Source organism: Vicugna pacos, chromosome X, assembly GCF_048564905.1.
Source record: "Vicugna pacos chromosome X, VicPac4, whole genome shotgun sequence".
Classification (NCBI taxonomy): Eukaryota; Metazoa; Chordata; class Mammalia; order Artiodactyla; family Camelidae; genus Vicugna; species Vicugna pacos.
The window spans coordinates 31,215,698-31,234,220 of record NC_133023.1 but is presented as its reverse complement, the minus strand read 5'-3'; the positions used below and the strand labels follow the sequence as shown (position 1 = coordinate 31,234,220).

General features: G+C 47.4%; 1 long non-coding RNA gene and 1 other non-coding gene across 3 annotated transcripts; both read left to right on the top strand.

The window, feature by feature from the left end:
- Nucleotides 1-2,023: 2,023 nt before the first annotated feature.
- On the top strand, nt 2,024-10,090 carry LOC140691975 (uncharacterized). Of its 2 annotated transcripts, none has more exons than XR_012067580.1 (3): nt 2,024-2,237; nt 3,196-3,465; nt 8,810-10,090. It is a non-coding gene; the product is annotated as an uncharacterized lncRNA (long non-coding RNA). The 2 variants fall into 2 exon arrangements; XR_012067581.1 differs by lacking the exon at nt 8,810-10,090 and adding an exon at nt 3,832-4,272.
- A 7,855-nt stretch (nt 10,091-17,945) lies between these two features.
- On the top strand, nt 17,946-18,018 carry TRNAA-AGC (transfer RNA alanine (anticodon AGC)). The gene has a single exon. It is a non-coding gene; the product is annotated as a tRNA-Ala (tRNA).
- Nucleotides 18,019-18,523: the final 505 nt, after the last annotated feature.

The window sequence follows — 18,523 nt, the reverse complement described above, 5'->3', positions numbered from 1 at the left end:
TTTACAATTGCCAAGACATGGAAACAGCCTAAATGTCCATCAACAGATGACTGGATCAAGAAGAGGTGGTATAGTTATACAATGGAATACTATTCAGCCATAAAAACTGACAACATAACGCCATTTGCAGCAACATGGGTGTTCCTGGAGAATGTCATTCTAAGTGAAGTAAGCCAGAAAGAGAAAGAAAAATACCATATGAGATCACTGATATGTGGAATCTAAAACAAACAAACAAACAAAAAAACATAAACACAGAACAGAAATAGACTCATAGACATAGAATACAAACTTGTGGTTGCCAAGGTTGGGGTGTGGGAAGGGATAGACTGGGCGTTCAAAATTTGTAGACACTGACAGGCATATGTAGAATAGAGAAACAAGATTATACTGTATAGCACAGGGAAATATATACAAGATCTTGTGGTAGCTCACAGCGAAAAAACAAATGTGACAATGAATATACGTGTGTTCATGTATAACTGAAAAATTGTGCTCTACACTGGAATTTGACACAACATTGTAAACTGACTATAACTCAATAAAAAATGTTTAAAAAATATTATATATAATATTAAAAATGTTATATAAGAGTATATTAAAAATAACAATATAATAATATATAAGTAACATTATATAAAATACATTATATTATATAATATATAATTATATACTAATATATAAAATATAATACATAATAAATATAATAATAAATGTTATATAATAATAAAAAAATCATATAACTGATACCAGTCCTCTGCAGGGAAGGAATTTGTAAACTAGGAAACTGACCTAGACTAGACCATAGGGGCCAGGAGAATTTCTTGGAGGAAGGGTCACACAAGCTGAGATATGAGGACAAGTGGGCATTAACTACATAGAGAAGGAAGAAGGAAAGGAAAAGCATTTTAGAGGGAACAGCATGTGCAAATGTCCTGTGATGAGAAGTAATGTGGCATATTTGAGAATTGATAGATATGTGTATGGTCGGAAGACAGTGAAGGGGACAGAGTGAGAGAGAGGCTGGGGTGGTCAGCAGGGGCCAGACCGTGTTGGCTTTGTAGTAAGGAAGCCATAGGTCATGGTGAGGGCTGGGATCTTTATTTGGAAAACAGTGGGAAGCTACTGGAGAATTTAAGTAGGGATGTGATGTAGTCAGATTTCTGTTGTTCAGTGGTTTCTCTAGAAACCATGTATGGACTGGATTAGTGGGAGGGGGAGGAGAGGCAGAGTCAGGTAATGCAATCGCCCAGTCAGTGGTGCTAGCAGCCTGGTCCAGAGTGGAGGCTGTGAAGGTGACAAGATGGGAAGCATCAAGCTGATGCAGAACATTATCAAGCAACCAGTGGAGACAGAAGCCTCAAAGCACGATGTCAGAGAACAGTCAACAGATCCGAGTTCAAGTTCTGACTGTGCTTCTTACCAGCTGTGTGGCCTCTGGCAAGTTTCTAAACCTCTCTGTGTTTCAATGTCCTCATGTGGAAAGTAAGAGTAAGAAAGCCTACCTTGCTGGCTTGGTGTGCAGATTATATGAGATATGCATGGAAAATGCCTGGGCCGTGGACTGAAACAGCCCGTGGACGTCACAGAAGAAAGTTCTGACCAAGACAGACCATTTAGTTTTTGCTACCACTAACATGGTAGCAAATGTGTATTTGCTGCACTGTTTGAGAATATTCCATTCTGCCATAGAAGACAAGTAAACAAGTGGGCTGGATGAAATTTGTCATTGATAAGTAAGTTAGTAACTGGGGAGAAACGGTACACAGATACGTGGAGCATATAGGTGAACAGAGATAAAAAGAGATGGAGGCATAAGAGAGTCCTAATATTCATGAGGCACTAAATATACTAAATATACAAGAGACACGAAATATTCATGAGGCAGTAAATATATTTAAGGCACCTGAGGCACTAAATATTCATGATAAACTAAATATACATGAGGCATATGAGGCATTCAATATTCAGCCACCCATTGGTAACGCTCATTCTGGCCCCATGTGTCCAAGAAATGCAAATAACTTAGGCGGCTCCTCAGGCTAATTGGGGCCGGGCAGCCGTGGCCGGGCACGCTGTCTCTGGGTCCCTCCAATAGAGCATGAGCGCATCACTGGCCCCAGGCACCTTGCAGACTTCTGTGCACCTCAAACCTCAACTGTGGTCTCGTACCCACACCATCAGCGGGGAAGGCGAAGGCAGCAGAGAGACAGAGCACTGCTTACCCCAGGATGCAGGTAATGTGGTCCTTCTGCCCACCTGTATCCTGCCCTAAGTGTTTGAATCTGCCCCATCGCTCTTTGCTTCTCACTGTGTGTTTCCGGTTGCTTCACTACCCTGTGAGATTCGAGCTCTTTATCTGGGTTTGGGAGCCTTTCTTTCCTGCGATCTCCAGGATCGTTTGCCTGGAAGTTTACTGGGTGGCCGCTGCTGCCTGTGGGAATAGGTGCATTCTCACGTGACAGCTGAGTAATGATGGAGAGTGAAACTCTCCTGGCGCCAGGTCAGATGGAACATTGTTCTAAGCAGGTCAGGCATTCAGGTTGCAAGCATGGGAAAGGGGGGGGAGCGTACAGCAAGCCAGCTCTAAGGAAATGGTGATTATCTGGAATGGATGAGCGCTTACGGATGCCAAGGGCGCAGAGGTGAAGAATGATAGCTGTGGGTGCCTGTAAAGACGTTGAAAAACTGAGATAGGGAGTTACTTGTGCCCACTGTTGACTTATTTAGTGTCCTATGAGATTTCTAATCCCTTCGAGTATGTTAACAAGAATTCCCAAATTGGAAACCGGATCCAAAACACTAGGAAGTTAAGAACTACTGTGGCGCATGCAAGGTTCTGGTGCGGTAATAAATGATCCCCTAAATTTTCAGTGACTTAACACAACAAAGAATTATTTGTTTACACACACACAATATGCCCATTTAGGGTTGGCTGAGGGGTTCTGCGTTATCTGGTCCTCATCCATGACACAGGTGGATGGGCTGCTATTTAGAAGATTGCCATCCATCGTGGCAGAGGGAAAGCAAGGTCACTTCCTGCTCATAGCTCATTGGTCACAACCAGTCCCACGGCTTCACTCAACCACAGCAAACCAGGAAGTGCAATTCCCCCAAGTGCCTGGACAGCCAGAAACATTTAGTGGATGTCTCTGATTTGACTTCACTTCGATGTACAAAAATTCTCGCACACAGGAGGGTTTGGAGGTGAGATTGTCCAGATTGAACTGCAAGACCCAGACCCCCGAGACCACCTTCAGAAGACCCTGCGAGGTTTTCTAACACCACCAGCATCCCCAGCAGACCTACTTCAACGTCCTCTGTCTCCACCAAAGCATTTATTCCAAGCACAGTGGAGAAGGCGGCTGATGACATCTGGAAAGGCAGAGTCTCCGTCTTCAGGAGGAGACACACCGGAGTGATACATGCCGTGGCCAGAGGGGAAGGAAGAGCCTGGAAAGAAAGGTGATGGATGGAAGGCCATCAGGGTAGCCATGTAAACTTGGCATGACCTTTCCAATCTAACTCGGTAATAGGTAAACACTTGACTGTTTTAAATAGTGTTTACTTTAAGTAGCCCTGTTAATTAGTATTAATTAGCAGCTGGTAGTTTCTGTTGCCTCCTAATTGGTGATTTGCAAGCCAAGAAGTTGAGATGGAGAGTGGGGTTGAAGGTAAAGGTGAGAGGAGAGAGGGGCTTCTAGTTTTCTAGAATGAGCAATTAGTTAGCATTCACGTGAAAGCTTGAAAAATTCCCCAGAGCAGTCACCCCTGCCTGGATCCACACCTATTATGCGTGACACAAATAATACACCCAGTTTCCTTTCCCAGGTGGTTGCTGTGGCTTTCGGCCAATAGCACTTTCTCTCCAAACCTCCCTGAGCCCTGGACCAACAACACTTTCCAAACCCCTTTCGGAGGCATTGCCCACTTGCCCGAGCCTGTTCCAGCAAGTTCTCTTTCATCTGCGGCCTCGCTAAAGAACCCCATCCCAGCAGAAGTTGCCAGATCTTTGGGAGTGTCCGAGGTTTCTGCCCTTTGGGGAGAGGAGTGCCAATGTGGAGAGCTTGCTCCGTCGGGGAGAGTCGGTTTCCAGAAGGACACTGAAATGTTAGCCCCTGAGCTTTGGCATTACTGAGATTGGGTCTGAGTTCTAGTTCCTCTGCTTACTGTGTGACCTTGGGCTCATCCTATGCAACCCCTTCTCAGCCTGTTTTCTTATGCTGCTGATAAAGGAAATCTTTTCATACAGAGTTGTTGTGAGAAGGCGGGGAGGGTAGAGCTCAGGGGTAGAGCACGTGCTTAGCATGCACGAGGTCCTGGGTTCAATCCCCAGCATCTCCATTAAAAACCTAATTACCTCTGCCCTTAAACTAAATTTTTTTAAAAAATAGAGTTGTTGTGAGAGTAAATGAAATCATGTATGCTAAGCACTTACCACTTTGCCTAGCATATAGGGAGTGCTCATTAAATGACATCTATTATTATAAACAAATATTAGACTAATTAGGGAAAAAGTTAAGCCTTAATGAGGTCTTCAGCACAAATGCAAATTTGAAGCCAGACCTTCAGCACCTGCCACCAGGACACCTCAGTCTCCCCTGGGCACCTAGAATCCAGTTGGCTTTGATAGATGATACCTAGCTCCTCGTGGGAGCCTGGAACCAGCAGCTGGTCTGCCACCAACATCTTCAACAACCCTGTGGGTTGTAGAAAGAGCCTGAAGCCCAGCCGGCTTCTCCTTGTATGTCTCTAGGCCAAGGAGGGTTATCTGACCTCAGCTTGTTCTAGACCTGCATCCTAGGGGGACACTGGCAGTCCCCAACCACCCCTTGTTCCTAGGCACCAAATAATCTAGGGGTTTCTCTCATGGCATTTGCTATTTGTACCAATTAAGGTGACTTTCAATTGGAAGTAACAAGCCACAGTGGCTGAAACAAGATAGTTTCTTTCTTTCATGTACAAAAGTCCAGAAGAATGAAGCCCAGGACTGGGATGGTAGTCCTGTTCCACCTAGTCCTCAGAGATCCGGGTTCCTACTATCTTGTCACTCAACTGTGCCTGGTCTCCATATTCCCAAGGTCACCTCTTGGTCTAAGATGGCTGCTCTAGTTCCAGCATTCATGTCTACATTCCAGGCAGTAGACTAGGGAAACATGAAGGGGACACACAGAGAAGTAGGAGGTGTGTCTCCATCTGTTCAAAAAATCTCATTTGGAGTTTACGTTACCTAGAGTTGTTTTGTAACTTTCAGTCAAAACAACCAACTTAATCATTACCAAGGTGGTTTCCCTAACCCAGCACCCATGGTCTTGTCCACATCAATATGCCTAAGAATAATCTTGTGGAGGTGTTTGTTTTAAACATCCATTTTCAGATACCATCCCTCAAAAATTCCAATTTCTTGAGTCTGGGAGGCCAAGACCTGCATTTGTAGCTATCTCTCTGCCACCCCCACCCTCCATTCTGTTGTAGGCAGTCCAAGGACTACAGTTTGAGAAATACTGGTTTACAGCCAGTTCAGAGGTGTATCAGTTACTACTGCTATGTAACAAACAGCCCTAAACTTACTGGTTTAAGACAGCATATTATTTTGCTCACAAATTCTGTGGGTCAGAAATTTGGAAAGGGTATAACAGGGACAGCATCTGTCTGTTCCATAATGTCTGGGGCCTCAACTGGAAAGACTTGAAGGCTGAAGGTATCTCAAAGGCTGAGGGCTGGAATCACCCATCCGGGGGCTTTTGGCTGGGACCTCAGCAGGGGCTGTAGCTGGAACACCTACACAGGGGCCTGTCCATGTGTCTTGGGCATCCCCACAGCATGGTCACTGTGTTCTAAGAGCTAGAGTCCCAGGAAAGAACCAGAAGGAAACTCGGTGGCCTTTAATGACCTAGCCTCAGACATCAGACTGTGTCACTTCAGCTGTAGTCACAGGCTACCAGATTCAAGGGAGCGGGGACATGGAGCCTCCTCTGCTTTACACTGTAGAAGAGCTTGTGGGATGAATGGGAGCTCTCGTTGCAGGCGTCTTTGGAAAACATCATCTTCCACAAGGATGAAGGCTGAGCACCTGCAGGGGGACCTTAGGAAATGGCAGGTGGGCAGGCTTCTGGTCCCCACTTTGCTGGAAGCAAATCTCCCCCTCTCCTATCTCTTTTATGTGACTTTTTTCATCAGCCAAGATTCTGCCTGTCCCCCAGGTCCTGACCTGGAACTCAGAGACTGAGGTGAGAAGAATGGGGCCAGCCTTTTGCATGTGACTCCCCCAGAAGGCCCCAGTAGTGTACTGGGCTTGCGATGCCCATGGACTTTGCAGAATCCTGTGTGGGAGCTGCAGGAGGGAACTGATCCAGGTGTGGAAGGAACCTCTGGCCGGGATTCCACCTAGGGCATGTCAAGGAACTCCATTCAGGATTTTTTTAAAAGTCATCTGTCACACGGCTCTTCGGCCAGCTTAGAATAATTGCCAAGTTTTTGCTCCTTAAACTGCACAGAAGGTACAGAGGAATTCTTTTTTCTTCATTTTAATGTCAATGTTAACAGTGTCCCGGAATGTGATTCTTCGCAAAAGAAACATACCCCCCAAACCATGGTGCTGGATTCCTGAGGCCTCTGCCCACTCCGGCTGGAATGGGGCATCAGACACGCGGCATTTCGAGGGCCCGGACCCAGCTTCCGCTTGGCTGATTTTCTATCCAGGTCTGTGCCGGCAGGCTTGGTGAAGCCCCCTGAAGGATGGCCCTCTGTACTAGCCACGCTCCCCCTGACCTACTGGATGCTCTTCGTTTTGGTTAAAATCAAGAATAACCTAGGGGGAGGGTGGAGCTCAGTGGTAGAGCACATGCTTAGCATGCACGAGGTCCTGCATGAGGTCCTGGGTTCAATCCCCAGCACCTCTGTTTAATATATATATATAAAAAAGAGTAACCTTAGAGACCTTCATCTCTGGCCCTCTCACCTTCCAGACGAGGGAACAGAGGCCAAAAAGCCAAAGTGACCCATCTAAAGCCATGCCTGAAAGCCTGAACACTTTCTGACCCCTCCTCCGGCTCTTTTATGAAGGGGGCCTTGAAACGAGGAGGGAGGAGCACCACTCCCATCTTGCTAATTAGTAAAATGCTTCTCTCATCTTTCCCTTTTTCTAAGCACATCCCCCCTTCCCTATGTGCGCCACCCTCTGCATTTGCTGTTCCCGTCAGCAGATGGAAAGGACGTTTATTTGAGCTGATGTGTGCATTAAGCTCCCTCTGGAATGAACTTGCTGCTGGTGGCTGTTGTGGTTCAGGCTGTCATTCAAATAATGCGTGACTCTTAGATCTGGGCTTTCCCTCTGATAAACCCCTCAACGGCGCTATGAGGAACCCTTGGGTTTCTTTTTTAATGTTGCCATCACAAAAAGCCTCCAGTGTATGACAGAGGGTAGGACTAGCTCAGAGGCATCCTTCAGAGCGGTTTTAAACAAGTTTGCAAATTCTCTGACACTTTTCCCATCCAGAGGTGGCATCTATGTCCTCTTCCCTTGAATCTGACATGGACTAGTGACTCGCTTACAACCCACGGAACACAGCAGGGGTGAGAGTGAATGACCTCCCAGGCTAGGTCTGCTGAGATCACGACGCTTCCACCTGGGTCTCCCCCTTGAGATCCTTGCCCTCTGGATGTCACCTTCAAGGACACTTCCTCTCAGAACCCAGCCACAACGATGTGAGACCCGGAGTCACACAGGAGGCGGCTTAGGCATCATGCGTTGGTTGACAGCCCCCTGTGAGCCCAGCCTTTGTTATCTCAGCCCAGGTGCTCGCCTCATGACTAAAGGAGCTTCCAGACGATTCCAGCTCCCGACCATTTGTGTCACCCCAGCCTTCTAATCTCCCAGCTGAGGTCCCAGTCATAGTAAAGCAGAGACAAGCTGTTCCTGTCCAAATTCCTGACCCATGAATCCATAAGCATCATAAAATGGTTGTTGCAAGTCACTAAGCTTGTCACCTGGCAGTAGTGACCAGGACACCATCCAATGGGGTAGGGGATGTTGATGCAAAATATCCCAGACTCCCAGGCTCAGAAATCCTGCAGGGCAGGTGGGCCCATCACCAATCACCTTAGGTAGAAAATGAAACCAGAACCGGTACCACTTTCCCAGGCGAGGTCTCTGAAGGCACTTCCTGGAGAAAATGGAAGAACCTTGGAGCCGGGGCTGTGGCTTCACACCTTCTGTTCCCTCCGCCTGGAATATCCTCCCCCTGGAATATCCTCTCCCCACCCCACACCCTTTTTTTTTTTTGCCCGGCCAGCTGCTACTCATCAGTGAAGGCTTGGTTCTGTCACCCCCTTCTCTGGGGGGGCCTTTCCCAACATCTCCCCACTGTACACACCCGCAGAGGCTGGGGGACAAGTACATTTTCTAGAATCTGCACTGGGCTGTATCTGCCCTGTTTATAGCACTCACTGCAGTACATTGCAGTTGTCACCCCAATTAGACCGGGAGCTTCTGGAGGTTGGGAGTCTCTCTTGCCAGTTCTGACACAGGGCTCAGAACATGGCCTGCCGGCCAAGTTGGTCTCCTCCTGCCTCCTTCCTCCTCCCTCTCTTTCTCTCTGACACTCTGGGGTCTGCTCTACCCCTCCCCCCTTTCTTGTTGCCCAGCAGGGTTTCTGGGCCCCATTTCCTCTCTTTTTGGGCTCAGCTGAATTTCCCTCCACTATCTCAGATTCAGACCTGCTTCTCCTGTTTCAAATTGCCCTTTTTTTTTGTTTGTTTTTTTGTGGTTAACCAGGAATGATAAAGCCCTTTCTGGAATTCTCTCCAGGGGCCCCAAACTCAAGACCAGATCTCCGGAGGGAAAGCACTCCAGGCCTGCGGGCTCCCGGCCTCGACAGCCTCCCCACCTGCCAGCCTGGCCGCCGCAGGAGGGCACGGCCGGCCGCAGAAGACGGGCAGGGTAAAAGGAGGCCGTGTGGGGGCCTGATCTGTCTAGAAAGTGTCACTGGCCTTTCCCACACTGAGTCGTGTCACAGAAATTGTTGCCGACAGGGGTCAGGTGGCCTAACACTGAATTTGGAGGGCGGGGATCGGTGTGAATGGCGCCTTGCACTGAGAAGGGGCCCCGAAGGCCCACGGGGCTAATGAAGGCGGCCAGGCATTGTGAGAGGCCTGCAGGACACTCTGGGGGCATGGCGGGGAGGCTGGGAGAGGTCCTAGCCCCGGGGGGAAGAATGCCCATGTCAGGGAAGGCAGGCATTAGCTCCGGCAGGCCAGCCGAGGGGCCCTGTATTAACTCCTGAAAGGCTGTTGAGCTGGGCCTGTGATTGACAGGTGGGCTCTGTCAATCAGGGGAAGCTGGCGGTGAGAGAGGGGGCCACCAGACACAAAGAGGGACATGTTTGATGAGCTCTGGGGGCTGGGCTGGAGGAACGGATGGAGACCGAGCCAGTGTCGCAGGGAGCCTGCCACTTCATGGCAGAGACCCGAGTGTTAACTGGGGACCTTTTTGGCGTGGGTTTATTACAGGGTGTCTGTCTCGGAGAAATTGTCAAAAGGAAGCTGGCTTGTCAATGACATCTGTGCCAGATCCTTGAGCTGGCCTTAGTTATTTGATGAGGCACTTGGTCACAAATGCAGTGTGCAGGGGATGACACTGTGTATGTTGGGGAGGCTTTCCAAGGAGGGTTTTGGGAGGTTGGCAGTGATTGTGCAAAGGATTCAGGACATGAGAGGTGCTGAATGAATATTTGATCATTTACATATATAGCACCAGTGCTCCAAAGCGTTATTTTTAATATAAAGTTCCAACATTCTATTTTCTACATTTAAAGATTATTTTGAATTAGATATAGGCAGTCATTCTAGAAGATATGTGGAATCTATAGATTAAACTAGAGAATGGTGGGGGAAGGCACGTTTTCCCACTGCACCTCAGTCATTGCCAGCGTCATGGCGTGTTTAGCTCCAGTCTTTTTACTTATATGTCTTTTAAAACATAATTGTGATCAACTGTACGCACAATTTGGTAATTTGCTCTTTTCTTGCTCGACGTAGTGATACAAGCATTTTTCATGTTATTACAAACTCCTGGTAAACATCATTTTTAATGGCTATGTAATATGGATTATATTTTCAATTTTTATTAAATTTCTGTTTTATCTTCCGCCTGATTGCTTTGAGGAGCCTAATTTCTGCCAGTCCTAATCTGCTTATCTGTTTATCAGGAGTCACGTTTCCACCGTGGCTATCCCCTTTACTGGGAGAGGCGGGGGAGGGGGGGGGACAAGAAAGAAGGTTCTAAATGGGACAGACACAACATCTACATGGAGTCACCCGCCAGCCAGAGACACTATCAGAGCAGGACCATCATGGGCCCTGGGTGTCCTGTGGTCAGTCTCAATCTCAAACATTCTGTTCTGATGTGTCCTCAAGTATACTGGTTCTTACAGAGACCACATGGCCCACTTAGGATTAAAAGATATGGTTCCCATAGGTATGGGCACTTTGGGATTGAAGAGAAAGGTTAGGGTTGGGTAAAGTGGTGGCAAAAAGGGATCTAGGTGGGGAGTTCTGTGCCAAATATTTAACATCCAACTTCTACAGGTGATGAGTGTGTCTGTCCAACACCAGTGAAGGTATCCAATCTCCCTTCTTAAAAGAAGAAAGCAGGGAGTAGGAAGGAATAAATCAAGAGTATGAGATTTGCAGATACTTAATACATATGCAATAAACAAGTTTCTTCTGTACAGCACAGGGAACTATAGTCACTATCTTGTAGTAACCTATAATGAAAAAGAATATGAAAACGAATATATGTATGTATATATATATGACCGAAACATTATGCTGCACATCAGAAATTGACACAATATTATAAACTGACTATACTTCAACAACAACAAAAAAACAGGAAAGCAGTCATGACTCCTCCAAATAGATGAACGGAACTGGGTATGTAATTCATTAAGGGACACCCCCCAACCTGTGTGTGTGTGCGCACACAGTTGTGTGAATATTAACACATGTATAGATTCTTGTAACCACTACCATGATGAGGGTACAGAACATTTCCATCACCCCCAAACAACTCCTTTGTGCTACCCCTTTGTAGTCAAGCTCTTCCCCACCCTTAATGTCTTGCAACCACTGATCCATTTCCCATCTCTATAGTGTCATCTTTTCCAGAACTTTATGCAGATGAAATCATGCAGCATGTAAACGGTTGAAGACTGGCTTCTTTGATCCCAAGAGAATGTCTTTGAGACTCAACAGAGTTGAGTATGTCAATAGACCGTTTCTTTTTGTGGCTGAATAGTTTCCCACTGTGTGGATATATGACCATTTGTTTAACCATTCACTTGTTGAATGATATCTGGATTGTCATTGGTTTTGGGTAATTTTGACTAGAACTACTGTGGATATTTCTGGGCAGATGTTTGTCTGAACATACATTTTTACTTCTCTTGGGTATACAACTGAGGTGTGAGATTGCTGGGTCATATGGAAACTCTGTGTCTAACTTTATAAAAAAATTGCCAAACCGTTTACCAAGGTGGCTGTACTATTTAACATTCCCACCAGCAACGTATAAGAGTTCCAGTTGCTCCCCATCCTCATCAGCACTTGCTGTGGTCAGTGTTTTTTATTTTAGCCATTCTGATAGGTAGGTAGTGTGTATCTCATCATTCCCCTAACGGCTAATGATGTTGAACATCGTTTTCTGTGTATTTGCCATCCGTTCTCCTCTGGTGAAGTGTTCAAGTCTTTTGACCATTTTTAATTAAGCTATTAGTCTTACCGATGAGCTTTGAAAATTCTTTATGCATATGGTACCCAAGTCTTTTTGCTGGATATGTGATTTGCAAATATCTTTTCTGGCCTGTAGGTTGCTTTTTCATCCTCTTAACAGTATCTTTCACAGAACAAAAAGTGTTCAATTTTGATGAAGTCCAATTCATCAATTTTTCTTTTATAGATTACACTCTCAGTCCTATGTCTAAGAACTCTTCCTAACCCTCGATCACAAAGATTTTCTCCCATGTTTTCACCTAGAGTTTTCTAAGTTTCACACTTTACATTTAGACCTGGGATCCCCTTTGAGTTAATTTTTGTATAAGGTGTAAGGTTTAGGTTGAGGATCACTTTTTGTGCTTATGGCTATCCAATTGCTCCTACATCATTTGTTGAAAAGACTAGCCTCTCTCCATTAAATTGCTTTGTACCTTTGTCAAAAATCAATTGGCCATATTTTGGTGGGTCTATGTCTGGACTCTAGTCTCTTCCATTGATCTGTGTCTATCCCTCTGCCAATACCACACTGTCTTACGATAGCTTTATAGTAAGGCTTAAAATCAGGTAGCGTGATTTTTCCAAATTTATTTTTTTTCCCAAAATTTTTTTGGCTAATCTAGTTCATTTGCCTCTCCATACACATTTTAGAATCAGCTTGTCTATACCTACAAGAAATCCTGCTGGGCTGTTGATTGGAATTGTATTAAATATATAGGTTGATTTGGGAGGAAATTGGCATCCTTGCTATTGTTGAGTCTTTTAATCCCTGAGGCCAGTATGTCTTACCCTCCTTGTTTAGTTTCTTTGATTGATTTAAGAATTTTCTTCCCCTCCTCCGGGAGAAGGCAACATTTCAAAATGTTTGGTTTCGAGATGAAGAGAGCACTGTTGGGCACGGATACTTCATTTTACCCAGGCAAGTCTTACTTCCTTCACGCCCAGTACAGACAACTTGATTTTCACTGGCAATTTTATACTTTGAGGGCAGGGTAAGAAGAGAAGCTTGTCAGACCCATTTGTGCATCTGCTAGATATTTGGGTGTTGGTGCCTCCTTGGGTGTTGTCATGGATAGCTACGTGTGCATAATGTCCGCACGTACTCACACACAGGCGTGGGTGTCCGTGCGTGCACAAATATACATGCGGGTGTCTACATGTACACACACGTGTACCTCCACATGTATGCACACAAACACACACACGTGGGTTTCTGCACTGACACGCACACATACGCATCCGTGGGTGTCCACGTCTGCATGCACGCATGGCCTTGGAGAGGTGGCCTCTGCCCTCCTCCCTGCTTTAATAAAGCAGCCACGTGATACCAGGCTGAGAAGGGAGGCTGTTGGCTTCATGTGCAGAAAGCTGGTGGGAATGTGACCTTGAGGGAAACAGCACAAATGTATGTAGCGAGAGCTTCTAAGCAACTGCTGGTTGAGAAAAAGACAGGAATCAGGGAAAAGAGCCAGGAAACAAGGAAGAGGGGGAGAAAATGAAGAGAGAAAGCAAGCTTGATTCTTTAAGGGAGTAGCTGGATCGCATAGTGTTCCCAAGGCTTTCTCAGACTCCAGGAAGGGAAGAGAAGAGAAAGGGATGACGTGTGCAGACCTTGGGCTGGGAAAATGAGCCACATTGACGTAAATCGAGTCAGAAAAGGAAGGACACACCAGAGCCACTTATGAGCACGGTGCCTGCCTCACCTCCGGTAACCATGGCAGCAATCCCCGGACTTGGGACCATCAGCCTCATTTTACAGAAACAGGCGGGGAGAGATGAAGGAACTTGCCCAAAGTCTCCCGGTGAAGGGCAGAGCATGGCTGCAAATCCTGACCTCTCACCCCCCACCTTCCTGGCTCTGCAGTTTAATGGGAAGCACTTGGGCTGAGAAATGGTAGAGTTTTGTTACTTCGGGCTGCTTAACCATCCATCTGGAAGGTCATAGCCCCATGGAATCTCAGGAATCAGGAGCCATTGAGATCGGGGAGGCAACACCTCCTCTCTCACAGGTGACAAAACAGAGGTGCAGAGGGAAGGCCACACGGCACTTCAACAGCCAGCTGGACGCAGAGTCCCCCTCTCACTTCCCGCTTTACTGCATCCCCTGGCTTCTTGGATTGCGATTTGAGAACCCAGGAGGTGGCAAGCCAGCCCTAGGGAATTCTCACTAATCTTCTGTGATGGGGCCCTGGTGGGGGGCGGGGTCTGGATGGGGGGAGGTGGCGCCAGTCAGCGACCAGGCCCAGGACCCAAGCTTGGCAGCTTGTTCTCTCACAATGAGGAATTAATTGCATGTGCAGAAGCTGAGGAGCCAGAGGGAACAAATGGGTTATGTAGGAGTCACACTTTCTGGGTGCAAATCTTCACTTCCTAAGTACGACCTTGTGCAATGAACTGGCCTCTCCATGCCTCAGTTTTCTTATGTGTTAAATGGGGATATGAATTAGTCAGAGTTCTCCAGAGAAGTAGAACCAATAGGATATATTTATTTATCTATCTGTACATATCACATATATATATATATATATATGGACTCTCTCTCCCCCCCCAGCTCTCTATATCTAGATGGGGGTGGAGGGGTGGAGAGAGAGAGAGAGAGGAATTGTTTCTTACTTCTGTGGAGGCTGGGAAATCCCAGGATGTGCATTTGGCAGCTGGAGCCCCAGAAGAGCCAGTGGTGTAGTTGTAGTCTGAGTCTAAAGGCCTGAGAACCAGAAGAGCTGAGGGTATAAGTTCCACTCTAAGGGCAAGAGAAGCCCACCGTCCCAGTTCATCAGCCAGGCAGGAGGTTTTCCCTCTTACTCAGCCTTTTCATTTTTGTCAGACCTTCAACTGATTGGATGAGGCCCACCCACCTTGGGGAGGGCAATCTGCTTTCCTCAGTCTACAGACTCACATGTTAACCTCATCCAGAAACGCCCTGGCAGACACACCCAGAATAATGTTTGACCAAATGTCAGACTTCCTGTGGCCCAGTCCAGCTGATGCATACCTTTACCCATCACAGGATGCAAAGAGTATTGCCAAAGGACTGTCTTGGGGAATATATGAAGTCTGGAGAGCATCTGGAATAACTGTTCACATGCCCTATGTACTTAATAAGCATGGGGGAAGACGATGTTGATAGGACTGATGGTGACAGTGATGAGGATGGTAGGGAATAGCAGGCCAGGGCTCTCAAGTTTCCAATGGGTGACTTAGGGAGTGTCCAGCAATGGTCAGTATTCTATGATGAGATTATTATGGAAGTTATAGAGACTCTTGGGGGAAGACACATGAATGGAAACAGCCAGTCCTCCTCACAGCAGCCAAAAAATCCAATGTGGTCCATCTTTAACTCCTCCAGAAAGATTAAGCAGTGGCTTCCTTACCCCTAAGGACGCAACATAACTTCCCTTGCTGCGTTGGCTCAGTAGATACAAGATCTGCCTACACCCCAGAGTGGACAGAACTACACATTAGAGCAATTACCCAGAGCAGCCCATCCAAATATCTATAAGAAATGCTTGAATGATGCTGCCGAAGTGCATCTTGGGCACATCCCAAATGTACACACACGTTCCCATTGTGTTGTCTGCCCACAGCCTCTGCCCCATTGGCCACTGCAGCTGTCAGAGAAGCGAGTTCAGACACTGGAGGCAAAGCGCCTCAGCCCTTCTCCCCTCCCTCAAAGCAAGCATGTCCTCGTTTGTTTCCCCAAAGCTCTTAACTCACAACAGCTGAGTGGACGACGCCCTAAAACCCTGCCCTCCTTCTCATTCCTTCCCTGAAGAGATACTCGTAAGTAAATATTTTCTCCTGAGAGGAGAATTTCTCCAGTAGAAACTGTCAGCAGCCAGAGTGGCTGTGAGAGGCCTGCAAATGTTTTCATCACTCACACACACCCCCTCATCTGGTGCTGTGTACGTGATGTGTAGAGTGTGTGCGCACACACACACACACTCGCCCGCACACAGAGGATGGGCCCCTAGCCCCCATCACTCACCCTAGCCAGGCCTGCAGAGCTCACTATAAATCACCTCAGCCAAGAGAGAAGCCGGGAATATGCTGAATCATCTAATCAGCCAAGAAAGACAGTGATAGAATGATCACCTTCCCCCTCAGCCGCCCAGAAAGCCAGCAGCTCAAGTGTCTTCCGTTTTCATGTTAATCAGGCTCTTCCAGACTCAGCCAAGGACGGGGCTGACGCCTGGAGGCCCGCGGCAACCCAGCCCGCCTTGGACAGGGGCCTGCTTGCTGCCGGGCCCCTGCCCTGGGAGGAGGTGACTCGGGGGACCCCGCCCCAGTGTCCCCAGGAAGGTTTTTCTTAGAAACCTCCGTCTTCTGCTCTTAGAAACCTGCGATTGAATTGAATTACAGGACCCCTGCACTGTTACATATTTGTCCCAATTCTGCTCCACAGCGGCCTTTGTCCTACCCCAAAGTCACATTTAGGAGGTCTGGACCGGACCTGAAGAGCTATTTCAGAGGCTTGTGCTCTGTCCACAGTGGCCTGTCCACTGGAGCCTCGCTTTTGTTGTCCTCGGCAGGGTGTGTCCACCCAGAGCCGACCAGCGAACCTAGCCAGGGACGTAGGCCCAGAAGCCCGTGCAGGAAGGCCGCCTTTCTGTGCCTTGCACACACGCCCCTCATCCTCTAACACGGGCAGCTCGGATGGGAAGAAACCCCCAAAAGCCTCTCCTTCCTTCACCCCACCTGCCAGAACCAAAAAAACACCACAGCCTCCAGGAAAGCATGTTTACCTGGAGGGGCCTCTAAGTCATCCGGGACAAGCCTGGGTTTCTGGGTGGAGGGGACCGCCTTTGCAGGATTTCTGGAAGCAATGGAAATCCAAGACACTTAAGGAAAACAAGCACCGAGCTGGGCGCCTGGCCTATGGTCATGCTCAGGTGTAAAATGGAGGGCTGAAAGGTGAGCCCAGAGGAGAGAGAGGTCCTCTCTGGCACACCCGGAGTGCCTCAGAGAAGACCTCTGTTCACAAAAAGGCTGCTGACTAGCAGCCTCCTAGGAGGTTTTACCACCCCGTCCCTCACCCTGAGCAGGAGAGCTCTGCTGTAGTAGAATGATGTCTCATAGCGGGAAAACGTGCCTCTTTCCCAACCCTCCGTTTTGTAGGAAAACAGAAAACAACCTGGGGAGAATCTGGACTCATAAAGATGGAATTAACGCTGAGCTGAGGGGAATAGCTTTCCGCTCTGCCTCAGGCCATCAGCTCTCCTGCAGTCATTAATCCTTGGCAAGTGCTTAACTGGAGGCCGGGAATCAGCTCCTCTGGCCTCACTGAAGTCACCAGAAAACTAGGACCGTGGGCCCAGTGTTTTACCCCTGGAGTCGGTGTTTGCCCAGGAGCTGGGCCCAGTGACCACCCAAGGCCTGTGTCTGCGGGAAGTTCTGTGACCTCTGTGGGCCTGTGTCTGTCACAGGCCTGCATCCACCGGGGGTCTGGGTCTGCCTGAGCCATTGCTACAGGCTTTGTGACTGCCATGGACCTGGAGAAGCCCAGAAACCCACAGAGAACCCAGAGGAGGCAGACACTATTACTAGGAGCTGGGTATTGCTTTCCTAAAGGCAGAAGTACATTTAAAGGGGATTTTTAAAAACTTTCGAAAGACGATGACAATTGTAACCGTTGTGAAATGCTTCAGCAAGAAGAGAGAAGGATTTTTTTTTTCTCTTGAAAAATCGGTTCTTTGGGGACCTTCTAGAAGAACTGGGTTGACTGGGTCTTATGGGCTGAATTGTGCCCTCCCCAAATTCCCAAGTTGAAGCCCTAACCCCTACAGACTGAGAATGACACTGTATTTGGAGACAAGTCTTTAAAGGATGATTAAATTTAAATGAAGCTGTTAGAGCGGGCCCTAATCCAATCAGACTGGTGTCCTTAAAAAGAAGAGGAAATTTAGATGCACAGGTATGTGAAGACTCATGGAGAAGGCAGCCGTCTGCAAGCCAAGGAGAGAAGCCTTCGGAGAAACCAGCCCTGCTGACACCTTGAACTTGGACTTCTAGCTTCCAGAACTGAGACAATAAATTTCTATCGTTTAAGCTACCCAGTCTGTGGTCCTTGTTATGGCAGCCTAAGCAGATGGATACACTAGGCTACAGCAGATGAATCTTTAGGCCTGGTTTGCTTTGTTTCCCTAGTACCTGTCATATAGCTCTCAATGAAGTGGGGAGGGTATAGCTCAGTGGTAGAGCGCATGCCTAGCATGCATGAGGTCCTGGGTTCAATCCCCAGTACCTCCATCTAAACAAACAAACTTAATTACCTCTCTCCTAAAAAAGAAGTTTTAAAAAATTTTAAAAAACCTCTCAATGAGAAAAAGTTAACCATAGTCACATAGCAAACCACTCCAAAACCTAATGGGTTAAAAACCCAGCAGTCACTTATTTTACTCACAATCGTGTAATTTGGCCAGGGCTGGGTGGGGATACCTTGTCCCCGCTCCATGCAGCATCAGCTGGACTGACTTGACTGGGGACTAGAAGATTGTATTAGTTACCTCTTGCTGCCTAACAATTTACCCCAACATTTAGTAGCTTAAAAAAAAATGTATAATCTCACACAGTTTCTGTGGGTCTAAAATCTGGGTGAAGTTTAACTGGGTGTCTCCAGTTCCATGTGCATCACCCGCTTGCAGTCAGGCTGCTGGCTGCATTTGGGTTCCCTTCCAAAGGCCTGGCTGGTGGGGAATCTGCTTCCAAGCTCACTCACGTGGTTGATGGCAGGTCTTACTCTCTCACCGCCTGG